Genomic DNA, 13,272 nt, shown 5'->3' with positions numbered 1-13,272 from the left:
GCCGTGGCAAAGAGCTCAAAAGTCAAGTAATTGGCTGGCAAGATGAGCAAACAGAGGAGACTATAGAATTGTTTTTTGGTGACAAAGATGATCAAAACATAGAACCAGAAGAAGACCCCAAAGTCAAACTCCTGCATCAAAAACTTCCAAGAAAAATGTGAACTGGACACAGGTCATGGAGGAGAAGGATTTTGAAAATTAAGTAAAAGAAGTAGAGGAAAAATTGGGAAGAGAAATGAGAGTAATGCAAGAAAAACATGAAAAACAACTCAGCTTGCTAAAGGAGAACTAAAAAAATACTGAAGAAAATAACACCTTTATAAATAGACTAATTCAAATGGCAAAAGAGGTCCAAAAAGTCAATGGGGAGAATAATACCTTAAAAAAGCAGAAATAGCCAAATGGAAAAGGAAGCCTAAAAGCTCACTGAAGAAAATAATTCCATCAGAATTAGAATTGAGCAAATGGAAGCTAATGACTTGATGAGAAATCATATTGTAAAACAGATCCAAAAGAATGAAAAAAAAATTGAAGACAATGTAAAATATCTCATTGGAAAAACAACTAACCTGGAAAAGAGATCCAGGAGAGATAATTGAAAAGTTATTGGACTACCTGAAAGCCATGATCAAAAAAAGAGCATAGACATAATCTTTCAAGAAATTGTCATGGAAAACTGCCCTAATATTCTAGAACTAGAGGGTAAAATAGAAATTGAAAGAATTCACCAATTGCCTCTTGAAAAAGATCCCCAAAAGAAAACTCCCAGGAATATTATAGCCAAATTCCAGCGTTCCCAGGTCAAGGACAAAATACTGCAAGCAGTCGGGAAGAAACAATTTGAGTATTGTGGAAACACAATCAGGATAACACAAGACCTAGCAGCTTCTACATTAAGGGATTGAAGGGCTTGGAATATGATATTCCAGAGATCAAAGGGGCTAGGATTAAAACTAAGAATCACCTAAGCAGCAAAACTGAGTATAATACTTCAGGGAAAATATGGTTATTCAATGAAATAGAAGACTTTTAAATATTGTTTAAATATTATTTGATTTATTTAAATTTTTATTTATTTAAAATTTAAAATATTTATTTAAATATTATTGTTTAAATATTATTGTTTTAAATATTGTTGATTGAATATTGGCATTCAATAATTCAACACGTATTTATGAAGCATCTATTATATACTAGATACCTAGCTAGCTAGGTGTTAGAGATTCAAAAACAAAAATGAAAGTCTCTATCTCCTGGGAATTTAAGGGGGTGTGGGGGGGGGTGGGAGACTTAAATACAAAATAAATGCAAAGTGGATACCAAGGCATTTCAGGAGGGAGGGCTGTAAGAAGTTATTATAGCAAATAGGTTTTGTGTAGGAGGTGAAAACTTAAAAGGAGCTCAGGATTTTAAGAGGTAGAAGGAAATATTGTATTCCAGGCACTAGGCCATTTTAGGTAAGGACATGGAAGTGGGAGATAATGTCATATGTATTGAATAGTAAATAGGAAACTATCTGAAATGCACAGTGCATGTGAAATGTAGAGGTTAATGTGCAGTAAGCCTAGAAAAGGCAGACTAGAGTGAGGGTTAAAGTATTTAAATGCCATGCTAAGTATTAAGTAACTTAATATTCAGTTTCAGAGTTCTACTGGGTTTTTATGAAAATAAATTTTGCATATGCTCAGCTATAATCCCTCATGTTGAATTTACTATTGTTGAATGACATATTTAACACAGAGCTTCATAAGCAAAGACAATTTCCAATCTTGGATTCCACCTTCTCTCAACTCTGGTCTCAGTTTCAGAAATGTCTCCACTTGTTCCTTATTATCTAGAAACCTAAAGTCTATAACTTTTTCTTTTTCATATTTTGATAACTGTATTTCAACATAATTGGTGTCTTTTGTAATCCTAAGCATTGTATTTTATGCATTTAAAACCATTATTCTGAGAAGATACCCATAGGCTTCACCATACTGTCAAAGGGGTCCAAGACGCTGCCTCTGACCTAGAGGCTGTGTTGATTCAAATTCAACAAAATTCTGAATCCTGGCTTGCTTTGCCCAGTTTTTATCTCTAATCACATTATTGCTGCCACACCTGCTCTTCCTTCTGATCGAGGGCCTTTTACAGCTACAATCCCAGCTCAATAGTTACTATGCATTTTAAAGTTAAATGGGATGGAACAAGCCCTACCTTAAAGAAGCATAAAAAAAGGCAGCAAGGCTCTTTTGTGCAGTTGTGGAACACTAGATATATTTTTAGACTTTTTTGATGTACTGATTGGTTTTGCTGATTTTTTTCCCCTCTTCCTAAAAATTTTTTCTTTATTATTTGGGATGGCTTTCTGGGAGGAGGTGGGCAAGAGATACTGGGGAAAATGTGAGCAGTGTAAAAACAAAAATATGAATAAAAAAAAAATTTTTTTTAAAGGCAATGGGCAAGGTATGACTCTTGTCCTTTTCTCCCTTCCCATTCTCCCCCTTCTTGGCTCTAGCCATTTTTACAAAAGAGTATCCAGACACACTTGTCTAGGAAGGGGAACAGGCATGCTTCTTCTTCCTTATTGATATTTCCAGCCCTTTTTCTTTACCACTGAATGCCCTCTTTTTCTTTCAAGGTATATTCCACTCAGATGTATTACCTTAATACAGATCCTGGTGACTATTATGTAGCAGCCCCCGGGTCATTCTCTTTGCTTTTAAAGGGAGTCCATAACTTGGATCACAGTCTACCTTTCTAACTCAACCCTGGCCCTTATTCAGTTTACATGTCTATATCAGTCAGTCAATAAACACTTAAATGCCTAATCTGTACTGGGCACTATGCTAAGCATGGGGCTACAAAAAAGGGCAAAAGACATTCTCTGGCCTGAAGTAGCTCAGTCTAATGGGGGGAAGGGGGAAAACAATAAGAAAACAGATATGTACAAACTATATAAATGTTAATAGGAAATAATTAAGAGACGATAAAGCACTAAAATTAAGAGGATTTAGGAAAGACTTCCTATAGAGGATGGGATTGTAGTTTAGACTTAAAGAAAGTTTGTGAAAGGTTATTTCTTTATTTTTGGAGGGGGGAAGGCAAAGCAATTGGGGTTAAGTGACTTGTCCAAAGTCACACAGCTAGTAAAAGTGTGTCAAGTGTCTGAGGATGAATTTGAACTCAGGTCCTCCAGACTCCAGGGCCGGTGTTCTATTCACTGTGCCACCTAGCTGCTCTACCAAGTTATTTCTATTATAGGCAAACTCTTATAAAAGGCAACTCGATGTTCTGTGGCATCTCTATCTTAAAGAATGTATAACAATAACAACAGTAATGATAATAATAGTAATACCTTGCTTTTGTATAGTGCTTTTCAATTTAAAAAAATATTTATTTTATTTATTTGTTTTGTCACATTTTGAGTTTCAAGCTTCCTCTCTCCTTCTCAACCCTATGCTAAGAGAAGGCCAACATTTGGCACAGACATATATGTGAAATCATACAATTCATTATTCCATACATCAGTGCTTCCTGGGGAGATGGAAAGCATCTTCCTTTATAGGTCCTTTGTAGTTGATTTCAATATTCATATAATTCAGAATAGCTTAGCCATTGAGTTAGTCTTCAAATAATATTGCTGTTAATGCATTCAACATTCTCTTGGTTCTGCTCATTTCAGTCTTCATTATTTCATTCAAGTCTTTTCATGTTTTTCTAAAATCAACCTGCTCATCATTTCTTACTGCACAGTAGTATTCCACCACAATCATATACTTAACTTATTCAGCCATTCCACCATTGATAGACATCCTCTCAATGTGCTTTCTAATTTGTAAAAACTTTTGGTATATTTTATCTCATTTTATTCTCAAAACAATTCGGTTACTCCATTTTTTGTTTTGTTTTAATTTTTTAATGTTTTTTTGTCTTTATTAATTTGTTTACTTTTAGTTTACAAGATTCAATTCTACAATTTCTTGAGTTTCAAATTTTCTCTCCCTCCCTCTCCTTCCCCACCCCATGATGGCATACAATCATGTATAAGATCTGCAAATACTTTCATATTAGACATTAGTCAGGTTATAAAGACAGATTGTATCATATGGAATGAAAAATGGTAAAGAGGAAACAAAACCAAACAAGAAAAAGAAAAAGATCCGGTGGTTTGCTTCAATCTGGATTCATACTCAGTTCTTTCTGGTTCTTTCTCTGGATGTAGACAGATTACTCCATTTTTATAGATGAGTTTCTGAAAGACTGAATGACTTTTCTAAGTGTAAGACTAAAAGAATCCAGATTTTCTAACTCCCATTCTAATATTTATTTCACTACAGCAGGCTACATGCATACTTTAAAACTTTGGTTATGAGATTGAGACCCATCACAGGAGTCTGAATACCCTAACTATATAAAGATTCAGCTCATCAAGGGGCCACTGAAGGGGTATGTTGGTAAATGTTTTAACAGTTGTCTCTGTGAAAAAAATTTGGCATAACATATTGTTGAGTTTAATCTGCATCCTTAACATCTTTTCCATCACTTTATTAAGTCTAGATAATCAACAAAACAATCATTTGCTAGTTTCTGAGGTAAAAAAAAATATATATATATACACACTGTTAATTTAACAACTAGCTCTCTAGAACTGAGCTGGCTCCAGTACCTCCCTGAGCCACTACCACTATTATTATATTTAATGGCATAATGGCCTAGGCAGAGCTCCGATAGCAGTGGCTTCAGGAGGAAGGCAGCCTCAGGGTCTACTCTCTGAGTCTAAGGTTTCCTAGCATTTCATGACATGGTAGGAACCAGGTGGTTGGCTAGGACTTAATGGACCAGCAAATGGGCCATCAAAAATCCAAGTCTCAAGATTGCTTTTTGATCTGATCCTTTTGTTCATTTCAAAAGCTGCTATCTTCATCTCTGTCACTGCTCCTGTCTTTTCCTTCTTTTCCTGACCATTCTCCTCCAACCCCATATTTTCCCCCAGATACCAATGGAATCCAAATCATATTGTAATATCAGCTTCAATAGCCTCTCATGTGCAATCTATAGATATGGTTACTATATGTTGAATGGAATCTTGGATTGTTAACAGCTTGAGTAATTGTGGAGAAGGGTAGAGAGAAAGAGACAGAAACAGAGAGATAGGAAGGGGGGGGGGGGGCAGCTAGGTTGTGTAGTGAATAGAGCACTGGCCCTGGAGTCAGGAGGACCTGAGTTCAAATCTGGCCTCAGACACTTGACACAAAAAACTAGCCATGTGACTTTGGGCAAGTCACTTAACCCCAATTGCCCTCCCCCCAAAAAAACACACACAAAAAAAAAAGAGGGAGAGAGAAAGAAACCCAGAGACAGGGAGACAGAAATGAGGAGAGGAAGAAAAAGGAAGAGGGTGAGAGAGACAGAGGGAGCGAGAGGCAAAATTATTATGAGAGGTTTATCCAGTTTAGGAAAATATTTTATAAGGCAAATCAATGGGAAAATGAAGTACAGTATGCATAAATGACTTGCTAAAAGCCTTGCTGGAATACACAAATCCATGAATTGAGGGGTAACCTTAATAAAAGTTCTGTTCTTGTAGTAACTAGATGATATTTATTACATCCTTCACATAAAAAAAGATTATTTTATCATTTTAATAACTTAGGTTAATAATCCTCCAAATACTATACTGAAAAGGGTAACCCTTGTTCCATAACATAAAAATCCACCAGATCTACTTTAGGGAATTTCTCAATGTTTGGACTAATAGATGCCATCAAGAGAATCTGTGAAAAATCATTCTCTGATTTCATATACTGTACTGATGCCAACTCCTTTTGCAAATATGCAGTTTACAAAATTAAAAATAGAAATTTTATCAAAACAGCTAAGAATACAAACTAGAATTCACCAAAGAAAATCAGAAAATTTTAAAGGCATTGTCCAAAGGGAAACTCTCTCTAAAATGTCTCTATAGTGTCTCAGTCATCAATAAACATTTATTAAGCACCTACTATGTGCTAGGCATTGTGCCAAGCACCAGAGAGACAATTAATAGTCCCTGCCCTCAAGAAACTTACAAGCTAATATGGTGAGACACACAAAAGGAGGTAGGAAAGCAGGAGAAGGGGAAATCAGTGAGAATCTTGTTCAGTGTTGTTGAATCCAAATACAGCAGAAGATTCAGAGTAGAGTGAGCAGAGAAGTCCAGTGTCTGCCCTCTAAAAGGAAGGCAGTGGGAGGAATTTGGTACTCCACCCTCGAGCCCTCCAGTAAGGGTGGAGGAAAAAACCAGGCAGAGCAGTGGTTGTAGAGTGAGCTGAAAAGTCCAGCTTACTCTGTGCTCTGGCCTTCTCTTCCAGAGCCAGACTGCAATATCTGCTCACCACAAATGCTCCCATACTTTCCTCATCAATAAAATGGGGATAATAATAGCACCTACTTCCCAGGTTTTGTGGGATGCCTCTTCTCCACTACCATAGCTTAAGTCTCTACCAGCTGTGCTCTCCCCATTGTTAGGTATCTGTGACTAGCACCTCAGTTCCACTTAACCACTTAGCATCAGTTATTCTTTACAGAGGGATATTTAGTTCAAAGATATAGCAACAGGGGCGGCTAGGTGGTGCAGTGAATAGAGCACTGGCCCTGGAGTCAGGAGGACCTGGGTTCAGATCCAGCCTCAGACACTTAACACAAAAACTAGCCGTGTGGCCTTGGGCAAGTCACTTAACCCCAATTGCCCTCCAAAAAAGCAAAAAACCAAACTAAAGATATAGCAACAGCAAAGGGATAGACATTTTTTCAAATACCTCAAGGACATAATCACTCCTATGATATCTCTGGAGGGAGGCTCATTGTTTTGTTCCATTCTTATACAGATAGCACTTTTCCCACCAAGTTCATGACCAGATGCAGCATTTTGACCAGGTGAGTCCTTCCAGTGGGCTACGGCCCCACTCCAGATCACTCCATCCTCCTTGGGGAACTGATGTTGTGCTACTTACAAAATCCAGCCTGGATTCTAACTCTTGGATTATTGAAGCTTGCTCTCCAGGTTTCTGAAATTCCCAGCTTTGGAGACAACTCTTTTCATCTGGAAAGGAAAAGAACAAAGTTCGGGTTCAAATAAACAATGAAAGGTGAAGGGGTGAAGTCTCCTCTGGGCCACATGGCCTTAGAAAGGAAAAGGCCTGATGACCTCTATCCCCTTAGAGTGTGATCTCTCCCTAGATATTAGGAGGGAAGGAATCATTGAATGACATTCAAAAAGAGGCAATGAGAGAGGTAGAAACTGAGACCTTTTAAATACCTCTGCAGACAATCAGGACTCTGTCATTAACCAAGTGGTTAGATAATCAGAATCATTATTCTTCTGGACATTAGCTCCTTAGCATCTTCTCCATAGAAAGGTTGTATCAACTGAGCAAACTAATGGGTCTATGCATATGTCAGACCCCCATTTAAACAAACAAAGGCTCTCAGCAGGCTTTGAATACCCTTGAAGGAGGTAGTTAGGTCTCTATCACAATACTTGTGGCCAAACTGTGTCAGATTAGGGACTTATTCTCCCTCAAGACATTCTCCTTTGCTACGACTTCTACTAGCCCTTATAAAAGTTTGCCAGGGAAATAGAAATCTTGCCATTCTCCATTTCCCAGAATTTCTCAGTTGATCTCCTCTTATAATAATTACTGATATTTAGAGTAATCCTGGGCCTTTCCCTCTTTCTGTTTCTGTCTGTCTCTGTCCTGTCCTTTCCCCCCACTGACTTTCACTGATTGTCTCTCCTTTCCCGTCCCTTCCTTTGCCCTCCCCTCCCTCCCTTCCTCTATTTCTCTCTTATATTATTGGCTCCCAATAGGTTTGACTATGATCTTTATACTTCTAACTCCCCAAAGTACATATAAAGTCTTTTCAAAATTCAGTCACTATGAGGAGACACAAAAATTCCCTTAATATCTACTTAATTATACTTTAAAGTTATAGTGCTTTGTAATTTATGAAATGCCTTCACATAGTTTATCTTGTTTGATCCGTATTACAAACTTATGAGGCAGGGTAAGAAGGAGTGAATTTTATTTCCATTTTTGGATGAAGAAATGGAAGCTCAGGTAGCCTAATTGACTTACATCACACATTAAGCATCAAAGCCTAGACTAAAACCCAGGTGTCTAGACTCTTGGTTTTTTGTATTACTTCTATTTACTTTTTACCTTTTCCATATTTCTACTCTAAAAAATACATTGACATTTCCCCCTTTAAGGCCAAGGAAAAGTGGGCACCCTAAAAGCATGGTTTCCACAAGTGTAAACTGGTCAGATCATTCTGGAAAGTGATTTGAAATTATGCTACAGATGTGACCACAATGGCCATAACCTTTGACTTAGAGAACCCACTGCTTAGTATATACTACCAAGAGGTCAATGACAAAAAGACCCCATATAAAAAAAAATATTTGTAGCAGCACTTTTTATTGTAGCAAAGCTGGGGGCTGGGGGGGGGGCAAAGTAGATGCCCATCAATTTGGGGAATGGTTAAACAAGCTGTGGTAGATGTATGTAACACAGTATTACTATATTATGTGAAACAAAGAATGTGATGAATATAAAAAAACTTAAAAGATATATGAACCAGTGCAAAGTGAAGTTAGTAGAACCAGGAAAACAATAGACATAACAACCATAACAATATAAATAGAAGAGCAATAACAATAAAATATTTAAACTAAATGTTTTGAAATTACAATGACCAAGCTTATCCACAAAGAAGAGATAGGGCAAGGTGACTCTCCCCCATTTTTTCACAGAAATTGGGAACTACAGATATGGAAAAATGCATATAATGTCATTTTTAATGGTTAATTTTGCTGAACTATATTTTTTTTCCTCTTCATTCTTTGTTAAAAGGCATAGCTCTTTAGGGAAGGAAAAAAGCTAGGATGTCCTGGGAAATGTGAAGCTATGTAAGTTATGTAGATATGAGTATCAATAAAATTTTACTTGATTATCTTTTTTGTTTTGTTTTAGTGGAGTCAGTTACAATCATTTAATCACACAAACATCAAACCCTTACTTATCTTCTGTTTTTTAGGTTCTCTACTAGGTTGCAAAGATCAAAAAAAGTGAAGCAATCTCTCTCCTCAAGGAACTTTCATTCTAATGGATGAAGACAGAATAACCATATATACATGAAAAACCTACAGAGTAGATAGAAGGAAATCCTAGGTAGAGGGTTGAAGGGTGGGAGATATATTAGCAGCTGGGGAGGTCAGGAAAGGCTTTACATAAAAGGTATCTCTTAAGCAGAATCTTGAAGGAAAGGGGTTGTGACCGGAAAGAATTCATTCTGGGCTGGAAGACAGCCCTTACAAAAGGCAAGCATATAAGGATGGAGTTTCATGTTTAAGGAATAGCAAGAACGTCAGCTTGACTGGACCATACAAATAGATATCCCTTTTTATGGAGTCAGCTAGAAGGGTAAGCCTTCACTTTGGTCTGCATTAAGATAGCTTTGATTGAATTACATTTTAATTTTTTTCCATGCCGACTAAACTTCTGTGAAGGTGAACAACTATTTATTTTCTAAAAGCTTTGAGATCAGGGGTTGGGAAGAAGGAACAGTGACATCTCCTGAGTGAAATAAGGGCAATATATGACTGTCCCCCCTCCATTAGGAAACTCAGGAAAATATTGAGAAGGAACTGTGACAAAGGGGAAAGTGATTGTCCAGGGGCAATTGGTTTGGAGAACTGCCATGTAATATTTAAGAGACATGATGGAATGCAGGGGTTTCCTGGGGTACTGGATCTTAATGACAATCATCTGAGTCAGGGTCACAAGGAACAGATTTTTCTCTCCATTCTATGATCAGGAAACTAAGGTTCAATAATGGCAGGGGATATGAGGACCTTATTGAGAAGGTATGAGAATTTCTGGTAAAATTATTATATATCTAATTGAAATTGATTGAGCTCTTTATTTCATTTATTTTATGGGCAGATTCAAGGCACACTTAGGAATTTGTTTCCTTTCATATTGAATAAGGAGTATGGGGAATTTTTTCACGTACATAGTAAACTCTATTGAGTAAGTTGTATGGGAGGGTTTATTAAAAGCCAGTGTGTAGGAGAATGGAAAAAGATTGAGAATCCCTGGAAGGATTAGAACTCAGGATATAGGAGTTCTGAGGAGTTGGGATTAGTGGGCTTTTCAAGTATTACAAAGATATTTCAGGGGTTGGACTAGCCGCCTTCTAAGGTCCCTTTCAGACACAGCCCTCCAAGAATATTTGCTGTTCTGGTTCCAGAACCCAAGCTTTACTCATCATGTAAATAGCACTGTTGGCAACAACTCTTCACACTTCTTGCTTTGAAGTCTTATTTAGACAACTCAAGCCAGTAGAGAGTCCTGCCATCTGAGTAAGATAAATGTGCTTTGTTTAAGCAAACTTCCCATTTCCTTCTATGAATGTTTAGCAAAAACAGTCACAACCTTCACCTGAAAATTTTTGTTGACTAAAAAAGCATCATCACCAGTGCTTGCAAATAAGACAAAAAGAGAAGTGAAAGTGGAATAATTTGCATATTGCTAAGGTGGGGAAAATAATAAAGTATGAAGGCACCTTAAGTGCTCTTAAGCAATCCTACTAAAAAGCAAGGAGATGGTTCCAGGCTATCTTTAAAAAAAAAAAAAATCGCTGGATGGTGCCCTAGGGTTATGGACCTGAAAATTAATTGTTTAACAACAAGCTCTCCAAAGAAAAAAAGTACCATTGCAGTTTCATCTGCATTATTTATATTTTCTCCTTTGTTTCCTTTAGTCTAGAAATCAACAATCAAGCAAGCCCTGATTTGTAGGTTTTCTGATTCACTCTGAGGTGGAAATATTTGTACTAAAACTATACCATCAGCTCTCAGCTGAACTCAACAATTGAACATGCCAGTTGAAAGTGACTCCAGTATGCCTCCAGCAGGAAGGGACTTTAGAGCTTATCTAGTTCAACATCTCCATTTTATAACAGGAAATTGAAGCCCATTTTGTGAAGTGAATGGCCCAAGGTCACACAATTGCTTAGTAGAAGCAGAATTTAAATTCAAGTCTCAGACTTCTCACAAGAAATCCAATTCTCTTTATCAGCCTCTTCCCCTCCCCACCCCCATTATACCACATTACCTTATAGGTCATCTTGTTTTTATTTCAAGCATGGATTATTGGCTGACATTTTTTAAAGTTCAATATTTTCGACTCTATTAATGTCCAGATCTATAATTTTGAGATGAGATCTGTAATTTTATCCATTAATATCACCTTATTGCTAAAAATGATTAGTTTAAAAATGTTTTGTCTGAAACTTGTGATTTTGTTGGTGGGCAACTTTTTATATTGATGGTGAAAAACTACTCATCTGTAACTGACAGCTTTAGAGGGCTCTTTGAGTAATTGAAGGACTAAGGCATTTATAAAGGGTCCCACAATTAGAGTGTAGCAGATGGCTAGACTTCAGCCCAGTGTATCCTGACACCAAGGACGGCCTCTACTTGTTACTATGCTGGGCTTTACTCTCTAAGACTGTTAGTACATAAAAATCAGGGGATGAACAAATGACAGTTCCTAAGATAGAGTCATAGCTCTAGAATTGGAAGAGACCTTGGAGACTATTTGGTTCAATCTACTTGTTTTACAGATGAGGAAACAGGTCAACAGAGGTTGAGACTTGCTTAAGGACAGCTAGATAGCTCAGTGGATAGTGTGCTCAGCCTGGATTTAGGAAGACCTGAGTTCAAATGTGACCTTAGACATTAGCTGTGTGGCCCTGGGCAAGTCATTTAACTTCTGTTTGCCTTAATCCACTGAAGAAGGAAATGGCAAACCACACCAGTATCTTTGCTAAGAAAACCTCATGGACAGTATGGTCCACAGAGTCAGGAAGAGTCAGACACAACCGAACAACAATAAAGTTGTAATTAAGATAGGTAGTAAGGATCAGACACAGGATTTTAAACCAAAGCCTTCCAGCACCAGAAACAGTGTAAGAGGAACTGGAGTGTATGAGGTGTTCAGGAGGACTTAGCACCTCTAGTGTGAAGGCCTGCTAAGCACATTTCAGGGCAGCTCATCTATTTTTGTTATCCACTTGTCACCCAACTCTCACGTGTGGCTCCAAGAAGCTGTAGCATGCAGCCACACTCCAGTAAAACCCGCTAGTCAGACAGGCTAACCTGGGGGAGGGTAACTGAGAGGCCTCAAACTCTCTGGTAAGTTAGGGCGCTGTCTCCCCCAAGGAGGTGGAGACCCCACCCACACTCCCAGTGGAATGGAAGGATGGAAGAGAACAATTTTCTCCAAAGGCTACAAAGGTCTGAAGCAGTCCGAGCTTGGTCAGACCTCAAAGGCACCAAGATCAATCACTGTATTCTGGGACATCACCAGGTGTCCTGACTTTTGTCTTACAGCTGGACTTTAGTGACTCTGGAAGAGAAAGTGAAGCTGATGACCCTACAACTGAACTGTGCCTCATTTAAATCCAATTCACATACTAGTCAAGGTATCTCTCTGTGATGTCACTGGTCCTCTTTAAAAACAAAGGACAACAGCAAAAACAATTCAATTCACCCTACAATTCAAGTTACCAAGGGTGAGGGATGCTAAATACACAGAACTCAACCTACCCAAAGGATTTAATGAGGGTAAAGAACTGTCCTCAGTTTACTCATCTGCAAAAGGTGGGTAAACTATATATTCAATACTGGATTATCCCTTGGTTGCTTCCCCATCCTTGACTTCTTACTCCTTCAGTTCACTTATCCCTAGCATGGTAAAACTAAACTCTGCCTTATGACATGTATGAGGTAATTGGCTCCTCTTGGCAACTTTTTATGAGTTTTAACAATCATTTTAGATAGGCGTTGTGGGGAAGAGATCCTACCTCTTGAGCATCTACTGTCTAGTTTGAATGTGAGCGAGTAAGAGAGGTGAAAAGTCAGATCTCTCTCCTTTACTCCACTCCCCAGCAGTAAGGATTGAAGGTTTGGGGCAGGGGATTAGGGGTGGGGTGAGAATGCTAAAAACTCCATGGAACTCTCACTGATTCCATTCCTCTTCCTCTTTCTTCTTCTCTTCCCCTGGAGCTGCTCCCCCTACTCCTACTCCCTCCCTCCCCCCCCCCCCCCCCCCCACCCCCCCCCCCCACCCCTTTCTTTTTCTTTTTTTCTTTTTCTCTCCCCCTCCTTGCCTTTTCTTCTCCTTTCTTATTCAATTTTTTCTTCTTTTTTTAACTTTTTTTTTTTTCATGTTTTTTTTT

General features: G+C 38.1%; 1 long non-coding RNA gene across 1 annotated transcript in view; it reads right to left on the bottom strand.

Annotated features, from left to right (window-relative positions):
- Window positions 1-3,878: 3,878 nt before the first annotated feature.
- Window positions 3,879-13,272, bottom strand: part of LOC138170499 (uncharacterized) — a 10,836-nt gene continuing 1,442 nt past the window's right edge. Inside the window, exon 2 of the long non-coding RNA XR_011170638.1 lies at window positions 3,879-7,066. This is a non-coding gene — a long non-coding RNA (uncharacterized lncRNA). The remainder of the gene's footprint in view (window positions 7,067-13,272) is intronic.

The sequence above is a fragment of the Petaurus breviceps genome, unplaced genomic scaffold (assembly GCF_028583685.1).
Source record: "Petaurus breviceps papuanus isolate PSGF00001 unplaced genomic scaffold, PetGlider_PUasm1.0 38, whole genome shotgun sequence".
NCBI lineage: Eukaryota > Metazoa > Chordata > Mammalia > Diprotodontia > Petauridae > Petaurus > Petaurus breviceps.
Note: the sequence above shows the minus strand (reverse complement) of the source record. Positions and strands in the feature narration are given on the sequence as shown.